The 13,496-nt window shown below is 39.9% G+C and overlaps 1 pseudogene; it reads left to right on the top strand.

Annotated features, from left to right (window-relative positions):
- The first annotated feature begins 902 nt into the window (after positions 1-902).
- On the top strand, positions 903-1,667 carry LOC105508315 (annotated as a pseudogene).
- The last annotated feature ends 11,829 nt before the right edge of the window (positions 1,668-13,496 follow it).

Genomic DNA, 13,496 nt, shown 5'->3' with positions numbered 1-13,496 from the left:
GTGGCCTGATCATGACCTACTACAGCCCTGACCTCCCCAGGCTCAGGTGATCCTCCCACCTCAGCCTCCTGAGTAGCTGGCACTACAGGCCAGCACCACCATGCCTGGCTAATTTTTCTACTTTGTGTAGAGATAGAGTTTTGCCATGTTGCCCAGGTTGGTCTCAAACTCCTGGGCTCAAGCAATCTGCTCGCCTTAGCCTCCCAAAGTGCTGGGATTACAAGTGTGAGCCACCATACCCGGTCATCATGCATCATTCTTAAGGGCACAAATACTATGGCTGGCTGAATTTTTATGTCCTGTTTATACATAGATGGAAAAGACTGTATGCTAATTATTTATTTATTTATTTTTTGAGACGGGGTCTCCCTTTGTCCCTCTGCATTTGAAGCTCACTAGTGCTAGTTAAAAATTGCATGACCTTGGGCAAGTTATTTAAGCTTTTTTCCTTGGTCCCTATCTGTAAGATGGTTATGATATTCAAAGTGTCAGTCATAAGGTTTTGGTGAAGTTTAAATCAATTGCTGTATGTAGTGCATCCGGGACATTATGTGGCACAAACGCAAGACACACTATGCATGGTAGACAGAATGGTCCCTCAAAGATACTCACATCCTAAGCCTTGAGTTGTGAATATGTTATGTTACATAGCAAAAGGGACTTTGCAGTTAAAATCAAGGTCATAGGCCTTAAGACATCGATCATCCAGGTGGCACAATCTAATCACATGATCCCTTAGGAGGAGAAGACTTTTGCTGGCTGGCAGCAAAAGTGATGGAGCAGAAAGAGAAGTCAGATTCCAAGTATGAGAAGCTTTTACAGCAGCACTGCTGGCCATAAGATGTAGGAGGCCATGTGGCCATCTGCAAGGACTGACCCCTTTCGGCTCTCTGAGCAGCATGATGGTGGTTGGCAAGAATAAGTGCTTTACAAAAAGCAACAAAAAAGAAGCCAAGAAGAAAGTGGTTGATAACATTTTCTAAGAAGATTGGTACAATGTGAAAGCACCAGCTATGTTCAATGTAAGAAATATTGGTAGAACACTAGTCCCAGGGACACAAGGAACCAAAACTCATCTGTTGGCCTCAAGAGTTGTGATATTGAGGTAAGCCTTGCTGAGGTGGAGAATGATGAACCTGCATTCAGAAAATTCAGACTAATTACTGAGAATGTTCAGGGTAAAATCCACCTGCCCAGCTTTCATGGCATGAATCTTATCCATGACAAAATGTGTTCCATGGTAGTTCATGACTGAAGCTCATGTTGATGTTCAGGCTACCTGTGGTTACTTGCTTCATTTGTTCTGTGTGACCCAGCAATTGGTTTGCATTATGTTTATGCTCAGCACCAACAGGTCTGACAAATCTGGAAGAAGATGATGGAAATCATGATCCCAGAGGTGCAGACAGATGTCTTAAAAGAGACAATCAATAAATTGATTTTAGACAGCACTACAAATACATAGAAAGCCTTGCCAGTCTAGTTACCCTGTTCATAAGGTCTTCATTAGAAAAGTAAACATGCTAAAAACGCCCAAGTTTGAATTGAGAAAACTCAGGGAGCTTCATGGTGAAGGAAGCAGTTCTGGAAAAGCTACTGGGGATGAGACAGGTGGGAAAGTTGAACGAGCAGTTATATATGAGCTACCAGTTCAAGAACCTGTTTAATATTTAGACTTTTCATGTTGACAAAAGTCTTGCTTGTTGTGTGTGAGGAGGAGAACTGGAGACAGTCCCCTAGGAGCTAAAGGCAACACTGGCTGGCAGTCAGTGAGGAAACAGGGGCCTGAATAAGTTTGGAAGTGCATTTTCCCCCTAAGGCTTCCAGAGAAGTGTACAGGCTGGTGGACAACTTGATTTTGTCCTTGTAAGACTCTGAGTGTGGAACTAGTTGAGCTCACTGGATTTCTGACCCATAGAACTGCGAGGTAGTAAGTCTGTGTTGTTTTAAGCTGCTAGTTTTGTGGTAACTTGTTATGGCAGCGATAGACAACTAAGTTATTACGTAAGCATTAGCGTTATATAGTAGCATCATCATCACTTCCATTTGCCCCAAGCACAGACTCCTAGCTAACAAAAATGGCAGAGATCAGAAGGAGAGAGTTTGTATGCAGAAAGGCTATCTTGGAAAATACATCATGTAGTTTCAGCTTCTTGAAGATTAAATCACACTCTTCCTACAGACAGTGATTTCACATAGCGCACCTTTCCCCTTGCAACACTAAAGAATTGAACATGCATATCACCTCAGCAGTCCCCATTTTCTAAGGCTATATTGGGAAGCTCTCCTACCTTTGATGGCCTCAAAAGAAGCCTGCAGGCTTTTAAAACTTTTGGGATTTTACCGTTGATTACTCTGGGGATTATGACACTTTAACACAAATGGCAAACATATAGAGATTACAAATACAAAATATCATAATGTTTTTATAAATGTTACCTTAACTTGTATTGGATAATCCTTCTCAGGAGGTAACTGGAAGGTCATTTAAATTTGATTATTTTCTCACTTTTAGAAAAAGAATATGCTGACTCCCTTATTCTAAGAAAGCCCTCAGAGGCTCTTCAAACAGAGCAATGTCTCATATAGGTGACTGACATTTCTGAGGAACTCTGGAATAGGCCCAATTTCACTGTCCCCTGCCACACAGAAATCATGGTTGTTTGGGCATATCTTCACACTCCCACTTAGGTTTCTCTCATCCTGCTCAGGCTTTCTTTAGGTCATTGATACGGATCAGTTTTGATTTTAGTGGTCTGAACTCATTAAATGGCGACTGGGTGGCCAGGCTCACATGTGCAATTTTGCTCTAATAGCTTAATTTCCTTTTACGTTTTATTCTCTGTTTTATTCTCTGTTAAAGTAATCCAGGGGATGAGGTGTTAGCATAAGTTATGCTTCAGTATAAATATGTGGAATGGAAGGCATGGAAAAGGGCAGTGAACATCTGTGGAGTAGAAAAGGGCTCCAGCTAGAGGTTAAAACATGCATTCACTTTCTGGGATCCAGCCTGCCATGATTATTACCTTCTTAGGTCGTCAATACTTTGTGAGCCTAAGGACAGTTAGTAGTCCTGTTTGAAGAGGATACTTCCCCAGGTCTAGGCTTGAACAAATATGCCTGGGAGACGCCTATGACTCTAGCAAATTAGGTAGATGTTCCAAGAAACACTAGGACAGCCTTTCTTTTGATCCCTTGTAAGAGTGAAAAAAAAAAAAACCCAAAAACTAAAATATTACAACACAGATTATGTTGAACACATTCCCATTAAATCCATTAAAATGAATTTCCATTTTATTTTTTTCATGATAGTTTTAATTATATTAAGCTGATCCAGAGGAAGCTTCTGGATTATAACTTTAATTTCTACCTTAAGCCTAAACTCTCTGCTACTCATGAACTTCAGCTTTTGAAAATATCATCCATTGCAAAACCTTTATGGAGAAAAATTTAAGTTTACTAGAGAATATATTAGTCAGGGTTCTCCAGAGAAACAGAAGCAAAAGGATACTGATATATCTATACCCATCTATCTATCTATAAAGATTTTTTTTTTTTTTTTTTTCTGAGACAGAGTCTTGCTTTGTTGCCCGAGCTGGAGTGCAGTGGCATGATCTCGGCTCACTGCAAACTCTACCTCCTGGTCTCAAATGATTATCCTGCCTCGGCCTCCAGAGTAGCTGGGATTAAAAGCATGTGCCATGACGCCCGGCTAATTCTTGTATTTTAAGTAGAGACGGGGTTTCATCATGTTGGCCAGGCTGGTCTTGAACTTCTGACCTCAGGAGATCCACCTGCCTTAGCCTCCCAAAGTGCTGGGATTACAGGCGTGAGCCAGCATGCCTGGCTGAAAGAGATTTATTATAAGATATTGGCTTATGCAGTTATACAGAATGAGAAGTCCCACAGTTTGCTGTCTGCAAAATGGAAACCTAAGAAAAGCCAGTGACATAGTTCAAGGTCTGAGAACCAGGAGCGCCAAGGGTGGGGAACTGATGTTTCAGCTCAAGCAGTCAAGCAGAGAGAGGATTAATCCAAACTTCCTCCACCTTCTTGTTCTATTTAGGCCCTCCATGGATTGAATGATGTCCACCCACATTGGGGAAGGCCATCATCTTTACTCAGTCCACCAATTCGAATACTAACCTCTTCTGTAAACACCCTCATAGACACACCCAGCAATAGTGTTTAATCAGATATTTGGGCATCCTGTGGCCCAGGCAAATTGGTACATAAAATTAACTATCACAAAGGATATAAAAGAAGAGCTGAAGAAATGAAGAAATCTAACATATTTATGGAAGAAAATGCTTGATAGAAAGATATGAATTCTCCATAAATTAAATTATGAATTTAGTGCAATTCTAATCAATATCCCAACATTATTGTGTGGAACTTAACAAACAGATTCTAAGAACGTCTAGCCAAGACATTCTAAAAAAGAAGCAGGAGGTGGGGATTTCTCTATCAGACATAAAGGCATTTTTAAAAAGTTGTAGAAATAAAACTGTACTATTGACACAGAATAGACAATGAGATCTGGGAACAGATGATATTTATAGGAACTTTCCATATACCAGTTGGAAAAGGGTAAATTCAATAAATGGCATTGCCAAAATTCACCTTCCTTATGGAAAAAAAATAAAATGAAACGTCTAATTTACATTTTTTAGTAGTTAAATTTCCAAAAAAGTTAAAATTTCAAATGGATTTAAGGTCTAAATGTGAAAAGCAAAACTTCAAAACAATTATACGAAAATCTACTTAAAACTATTAGGAGAACAGCTTTATGATCTCAGGGCAAAATATTAGGCATATGAGACACAAACAACAAAAGTATAAAATTAAAAAAAGCATAAATTTTGTTACATCAAAAACTTCAAACTTTGCTTGGGAGCAGTGGCTCATGCCTGTAATCCCAGCAGTTTGGGAGGCTGAGGCAGGTGGATCACTTGAGCTCAGGAGTTTGAGACCAGCCTGTGCAACATGGTGAAACCTTGTCTCTACTAAAAATACAAAAATTAGCTGGGCATGGTGGTGTGCACGAGTGGTCCCAGCTACTCAGGAAGCTGAGGTGAGAGGATGGCTTCAGCCCAGGAGGCAGAGGTTGCAGTAAGCAAGGATCATGCCACTGCACTCCACCCTGGGGGAGAGAGCCAGACCTTGTCTCAAACAACAAGAACAACAACAATGAAAAAACTTCCAACTTTTATTGTCAAAAGAAAAAAACACCATTAACAAAGGTAAAAGTTAAGTGTCTGTCTGAGAAGTGTTTTCAGTTATCATAACAAACAATTGATATCTGGAAAATGTTTCTTAAAATTTTATAAATCAATTAGCAAAGTTAAAAACATCTAACGGGATAGGCACTAGGCCATTCTTAACCTTCAGGTCTTGGCTTAAAATTCACTGCCTATCAGAACCCTGACTTTCAGTCGGGGTAATTATATCACAACACTTTTCACTCTTAAATCATTTTTCATTGTTGAGCAACTAGACAGTAAGCTCCTAGAGAAGAGGGAACAAAATCTGGGGTGTTTTTTCTCTCCACTTTTGAGTCTCAGTTTCTTGCACATAATAGGTGTTCGATAAATATATGTTGTCAGACTGATGGAATATATGAATAAACCTGAGTCCCTCCTTGACCCTTGTGTACTGCACAGGCATAGCCCCGTCTTTGCTGTGCAAATCTAGGGGGTGGATGTTGGAACTCACAACCAAATTCCTTTCAGGTAGTAAGCTGAAGGGTAGTCTGGTCACTCCTTGCCCTCAGGTTTTCTCCTCTAGTTTAGGAGATTATGTTTCCTCAGGAGAGGTAAATTGATCTATTTATTTAACACTTGGGGTAATTCCAGGCCCACGTGGTCCTTCCAAACCTCTTTCTGGTAATCCAGTTTTCCAGTTGCCGTGGCAGGTTCTGAGCTTTGTTATTTGCTATCAAAAATACCATCCCTACTTAAGAATGACAAAATGTTGAGCATTTCTATATCTTTGTGTCCTGGAGAATGGACCTCTGTTTGTGTTCAGAGATACAATGCTATGTATTTTTTCTACTGCTTGTAGAATGAAGGCCAAATTCCTTGGCATGCCAAATCAAGCCCTTCAAGGATCTGGCCTCCTCCCTTCTCTAGGCTCCTGTGACAACAGATCGCTGTTATAGACTGAATGTTTGTGTCCCTTCCCGGTTTAAAATGTTGAAACTATAACCTCCAATGTGATGGTTTTAGGAAGTGGGGCCTTTGGGAGGTAATTAGGTCTTGAAGGTGGAGTCCTCATGTGAATGGGATTAATGCCATTATAAGAAGAGACTTGTAGAGCTTGTTTCCTCTCTCTCTGCTCCCCAGCACACTGGAACAAAACAAGATGACTGTCTGCTTTGCAGAAAGAGGGCTGTCACCAGACACTAGATGTTCACTTTGATCTTTGACTTCTCAGTCTCTAGAATTGAGAGAAATATGTTTCTTAACAGAAATGAATGTTTGGGGGATGGAGGAAGAAATAAGGAGATAGTCAAAGGGTACTAAGTTTCAGTTAGACAGCAGGAATAAGTGTGTGAGATCTGTTGCACAGTAGGGTGACTATGGTTAATTATAATGTATATTTCAAAGTTGCTAAGAGTAAATTTCTAATGTCTCACCACAAAAAGTGATAAGTCAATTTTTTTTTTTAGAAAAAGAGGATATAGAAAAATGGGCAGCGAAAGTCTATGTTTTATTATTCAGCTATTCAGGTAAAACCTTAGTTGTGCATCTTCAACTTTTCTTTTTTTTTTTTGAGACGGAGTCTCGCTCTGTCACCCGGGCTGGAGTGCAGTGGCCGGATCTCAGCTCACTGCAAGCTCTGCCTCCCGGGTTTACGCCATTCTCCTGCCTCAGCCTCCCCGAGTAGCTGGGACTACAGGCGCCCGCCACCTTGCCTGGCTAGTTTTTTGTATTTTTTAGTAGAGACGGGGTTTCACCGTGTTAGCCAGGATGGTCTCGATCTCCTGACCTCGTGATCCGCCCGTCTGGGCCTTCCAAAGTGCTGGGATTACAGGCTTGAGCCACCGTGCCCAGCCGCATCTTCAACTTTTCTTAATTGCAATTGTCAAATTGCTCTCCAGAATGGTTGCCCCAATTTATGCTAACACCAGCAAACCACAAAAACTCTCATGTTCTACATCTTTGCTAACATTTAATATTGACAGAGCAATTCCTAGGGGAAGGGTAGAGGGAGGGAGAGGATTTTTCTGTATGTATTTTGTTGTTTATTCTTTAAACTTCTGGATTGAAGTACAGTGTACACACAAAAAAGTGCTCCAATCAGACATGTACTTTTTGGTAAATTATTGCAAAATGAGCATGCCCAAGTAACCACTACTCAAGCTAAGAACTGATACTTTTTGCCAATTTTATGGGTAACAAATGGTATCTCACTTTGCTTTTAATTTGTTTCCCTGATTTATAGTGAGGCTGAGCTTCCTATTTGACATTCAGATTTACTCTTCCGTAAATTAGTAACAGCAGGTAATATTTCTCAGATGGACTGGTGGCCAGGTACTCTTTTAGTATCTTTTTTTTTCCATTAATTTTTATTTTTAGTTCTGGGGTACATGTGCAGGTTTATTACACAGGTAAATGTGTACCATGGTAGTTTGCTGCACCTATGAACCCATTCACCTATGTATTAAGCCCAGCATGCAGTAGCTATTTTTCCTAATGCCCTCCCTCCCCCCATCCCAACCCCAGACAGGCCCCAGTGTGTGTTGTTCCCCTCCCTGTGTCCGTGTGTTCTCAATGTTCAGCTCCCACTTGTAAGTGAGAACATGCGGTCTTTGGTTTTCTGTTCCTGCATTAGTTTGCTGAGGATAACGGCTTCCAGCTTCATCCATGTCTCTGCAAAGGACATGATCTCATTCCTTTTTATGGCTGCATAGTATTCCATGGTGTATATATACCACATTTTCTTTAACCAGTCTATTGTTGATGGGCATTTGGGTTGATTTCCTGTCTTTTAGTATCTTTAGTTGTATCAACTCAATCCGTATCAACTCAGTCCTCACAGTGGTCCTATGTGGTATGTTGCTAATATCCCTAGTTTACAGATGCATAAAATGAGGCAGTCACATGACTAGTCACTGGCCATAGTCATATGGTTAGTCAGTGTTGAAGTCAGAATTTGAATTTGGACAGTCTGGCTCAGATCTTGTGCTCTTAGTCCCTATGTTATTAATATACAACTTCCTGCATTAGTTATCTATAATAGCATAACACATTACTACTAAGCTTAGCAGCTCAATGCAGCAAAAGTTTAACTCATAACTTCTGAGTATCAGAAATCTTAGAGTGTCTCAGCTATGTCATTCTGTATCAAGATCTCTCACAAAATTGAAGTCAAGGTGTCAGCTGGGTTATCTGAAGGCTTGACTGGGGCATAGAATCTGCTTCCAAGATGGCTGACTCATATGGCTGTTGGCTGAAGGGCTCAGTTCCTTGTCACATGGACCAACCCATAGGGCTGCTTGAGTGTCCTCATGACACAGTGGTTAGCTTATTCCAGTGTAAGTAATTCAAGAGTGAGCAAGGAGGAAGCCATGATCCCTTATATAACTTATTAGAAGTCACACATATTATCTTGTTTCCACCTTATTCTACTTGTTAAATTTGTTACTAAATCCAGATCATACTCAAGGAGAGGAGAATTAGCTCTGCTTTTTGAAGGGAATATGGATAGAATTTGTTGACATTTTAAAAACCACCACCTATATATTGATGATCCCCTTGTGTTTTAAAAAAATTTGTCCTGTGGTATTTTTTGTGTATTCTGGACAATCATTTTTGTTGGATATTTGAACTACAAATATTTTCTCCCAGTCTGTGGCAGTCCCACTGAGATTGTGATTGGAATTGCAATAAATTCACATCCGTTCACTTAGAAGGAAACTAATAGCCTTACAAGATTAAGTTTTTCTATACATGATTATATCTATTTATTTAGATCTATGATGCACTTTATAAATTTTTATTATTTCTTCATAAAGATCCTGTACATCTTTTGTAAAATTTGTTCCTAATTATTCTTAAAATTTATATTTTCCAACCTTCTTTGCTATAGTGTAAGAATGTAACAAATACTTGAACATTAAGTTTATAAACAGCCTCTTTTGCTGTGCTCTTATTAAATTTTTGTCTTGTCAAATTTTGGATTTGTCTGTACAGTCAATTAGATTGACTGTAAATATTGGCAGTTTAGTTTAATCCGTATATTGCAGCTTAGGGAAAATAAGTATTTACCAAGAGAGATTCTGGCACAGGTGTATAAGGAGCCATTAAAATAATTTATAGTATCCTTTGTTTCCAGCCAAGAAAAGGCAAAGAAACAAACAAAAACCAAACAACCAAAAAACCAACATAAAAACCAAAACAAGAAACAAAAGGCTGATAATGATGACACTGTCCATTGACAAGAGAATGAATGACTAAGTTATGATATAGTCATTCAATGAAAAATTATACAGCAGTGAAAATGAATAAATAAACCTATATATGTAATATAGATTGGATATTTGTCCCCTCCAAATTTCATGTTAAAATGTGATCCCCAGTCTTGGAAGTGGGGCCTAGTGGGAGGCATTTGAGTCATGGGAGATGGATTCCTCATAAATGGCTTGGTGTCATCCTCATCCTTAAGAGAGTACTCACTCTGTTAGATCACAAGAGAGCTGATTGTTTATTTTAAAAAATTGTTTATTTATTTTTTCACCAGTCGACTTTAAGATTCAGAGAGCTGGTATTTTAAAAGTACGTGGCAGCCCCTCCCCACTTTTATTCCCTCTCTGGCCATGTCCTATGTGAGCTCCCCTTCTCCTTCTACCAGTATTGGAAGCTCCCTGAAGCCTTCACCGGAAGCAGATGGTGGTGCCAGGCTTCCTGTACAGCCTGCAGAACTGGGAGCTCAATAAACTTCTTTTCTCCATAAATTACCCAGCCTCTGGTATTCCTTTATAGCAATACAAAATAGACAGATACAACGTATCAACATGGCTAAGTCTCAAAAATGCAAAAAGTGAGAAAAATGTAAACCACAGAAGAATACACACAGTATAACAACACTAATAATGTGTTTAAAATATGAAGTAATATTGTACATTGTACATTCTACATAAGCTGTACATTAGTGTGAAGGATAAGAACTCGTTAGGGGTACAGGTTTGGTGAAGAAAATGTTACTGGGGGTGTAAACCAAAAACAAAATTCTAAGCCCCCAGCTGACTGAATGGATCCCCTGTAGTCCAAGTGAAACCTGAAAAACTGAATTTCCAACCATGATGGGAAGAGAGATCTGACATGCCTCATCATACTCCCTCCCTTTTGGTGTTCAGGCACAACAGACCAGCATTAACCTAAAAATAGAGATCATAAGACTGACAAAACAGACTATCTGTGACAATAAGATACCAAATTCCAACTTGACTCTGGTATAGCACAACATGAGATAGTAAGCCCCGGAGGAAATCAAAATATTTTACACCCAAATATATTTCTTTGGCATATTTTTAAATGGCTCTGCAAAGCTGTCTTTTGTGGGGGAAATTTGCATATGTAGAAAATTTCCTTCCCTTTCTAGTTCTTTTTTTTTTTTTTTTCTTTTTTTTGTGAGACGAGGTTTCACTCTGTCACCCAGACTGGAGTGCAGTGGTGCTATCTCGGCTCACTGCAACCTCTACCTCCTAGGTTCAAGTGATCCTCCTACCTCAGCTTCCCAAGTAGCTGGGATTACAAGTATGCTCTACCATGCCCTGCTAATTTTTTGTAGAGTTGGGGTTTCACCCTGTAGCCCTGGGCTTGAACTCTTGGGCTCAAGCGATCCTCCTGCCTTGGCCTTCCAAAGTGCTGGGATTATGGGCATAAGCCACTATGTCCAGCCCCTTTCTAGGTCTTTTTTGTATCTAGCAAAAATTTAACTAAGAGTCTGACACCTTTTAAGATCTGAAAAGAGACATTTACCATCCATTTTCTCTGAAGCCTGCCATTTAAAGACTTCATCTATGTAACAAGAACTTTGGCTTCTACAACTGTCCTTATCTTAAGCATTTCTGCATTTCTTTCTACTGACTTCAACTCCTTTTTCTTTTTTTTGAGACAGGGTCTTGCTCTGTCACCCAGGTTAAAGTACAGTCATGTGAATACAGCTCACTGCAGCCTTGACCTCCCTGGCTCAAGTGACCCTTCTGCCTCAACCTCTTGAGTAGCTGGGACCATAGGTGCATGCCAACCAGCCAGGCTAGTTTTTCTAGAGATGGGGTTTTGCCATTTTGCTCAGGCTTGTCTTGAACTCCTGGGTTCAAGCAGTCCTCCCGCCTCAGCCTCCCAAAGTGCTGGGATTACAAGCATAAGCCACTGTGCCCAGCCATGACTTCAACTCTTTAGACAAAGCTTAACTCATAACCAGTTGCTCCTCAGAAAATCTTTGAATCCACCCATGACCTGTAAGATCCCATTTCTAGATGTCTCACCTTTCTGGGCCAAACCAATGTATACCTTACATGTAATGATTTATGTCTTTGCCTGTAAATTCTGTCTCCTGAAAATGTATAAAACCAAGCTATAACCTGGTTACTGCAGGCACACATTCTCAGGACCTTTTGAGACTGTTTCCCAGGTCATGGTCACTCATATTGACTCAGAATAAACCTCTTTAAATATTTTTACAGAGTTTGGTTCTTTTCATCAACAGGCTTCAGCTATATTTGCACTGTATTTCTTGTAGGTGTGCACATGAGTTTTGGTTGTATTATTCTTATACCTTATTCTAAGACATCACATAAGGAAAAGAAATAAAAGTTTCACAAGTTGTAAAGTATTATGCAAACATGAGTAGTTGTTGAAGCACAAAGACTTATCCTGTGGGCTTTGTAGTGAGGTTATTTGAATTCAAATTCTGGTGCTCCCCCACTTATTATGTAAATTTGACCAAGCTCTATAACTTCTCCATGCCTTCGTTTCCTCATCTGTAAATGAAAATTACTAACATTACTTATCCATTGGGACAACTGAGATGATAAAGAAGACAGAGTGTATATAAATCACTTAACCCAGTTAGCGTTGAATTACAGTAGCTATTAAGACAATCTTCACAGCTGAGACAGAAACACATTTCTGAGGCATTTAAATTAAAAGGGAACATTCTGCCATAGTCTGGTAATGGAGGAGTGCTCTTGGAGTTGAATGCAAGCCCCTGAATTATACTGGTGAGTATAGAGGTGAAACTGTTAACATGTTATACGTGGCACACTTTGGACATGCAGCACAATTCAAATGTATCTGGACATTCTATGTCTTTATTTGCTAAATCTGGCAACCTTGTATGTGAGGGAAGAGTACCATCTTAGTCTGGGTTGCTATAACAAAATACCTTAGACTGGATAATTTATAAATAATAGACATTTATTTCTCATAGTTCTGGAGGCTGGAAAGTCCAAGACCAATGCACCAGCAGATTCAGTTTCTGGTGAGGGTTCACTTTCGGCTTCACAGTTGACACCTCTTGCTGTGTCCTCATATGGCAGAAGGGGTAGTGGTAGAAGAGACCAGCAGAATCTCTCCAGTCTTTTTATAAGGACACTAATCCCATTCATAAGGATGGAGTCCTCATGACCTACTCACCTCCTGAAGGCCCCATATCTTAATATTTTTGCACTGAAGATTAAGTTTCAACATGAATTTTGAGGGACACAAACACTCAAATCATAGCTGACACCCCAAGCAGAGGACTCACATGTGCAAAGATGTGGAGACATGATGGATAAAGGTGTCTTTGGGGATTATTAAGGAATTCAGTATGATGGTAGGATAACATGGGTGTGAGGGAAGCAGGTATGTGTATGTATTTTGTGGGGGATGGGTGTGGAGAAAAGAAGTATAAAATAAAGCTGAAAAAATAGGTAGCGTCTAGGCTTAAAGACTTATATTGAGGATTTGTGCTTTAACCTGTCAGCATTGGTGAGACATTGACAGACTGCAGCAGGGAAGAAATAGGAGCAGATTTGTGTTTTTAAAGATTTATCTGGAGGAAGGATGGACCCAAGGCAAGAGACTGGAGGCAGGTGGACCAGCAGCTACAATCTAGTTAAGCTAGGATGAAGGTGTCAACCTAAACAGAGGGAGATTCTCCAAAGATAATATCCAAATATTTATCCAAAGATTTATTTGGGAGTGCTCAGGGGATTTGCAAATGCAGAATATGTGGGCTTTGGGGATCACATCTGTCCAAAGAGGTTCAGGCAGGGGGAAGCTTTTAAAGGCAAAAGAGAGAAGTACAGGTAATTTGTTTTGAAACAAAGAGAACAATGGTTACAGGGGCTCATCACAGGAGTTGACACTAGTTCTTTAGTGGAGACAGTGTGTCAGGCAAGTGTTCTTGTGCATCCCGCTAGCTGTCCTTGTGACTCATGTAGCAAGCTGCAGTTTGGAAAGTCCTTGGCAAAAGTTTTGGTTACAGGCATATGTACATAAAGC

Source organism: Colobus angolensis, unplaced genomic scaffold (assembly GCF_000951035.1).
Source record: "Colobus angolensis palliatus isolate OR3802 unplaced genomic scaffold, Cang.pa_1.0 Scaffold16, whole genome shotgun sequence".
NCBI classification, from domain to species: Eukaryota; Metazoa; Chordata; class Mammalia; order Primates; family Cercopithecidae; genus Colobus; species Colobus angolensis.
The sequence above is the reverse complement of the archived record's forward strand: the minus strand, read 5'-3'. Positions and strand labels throughout refer to the sequence as shown.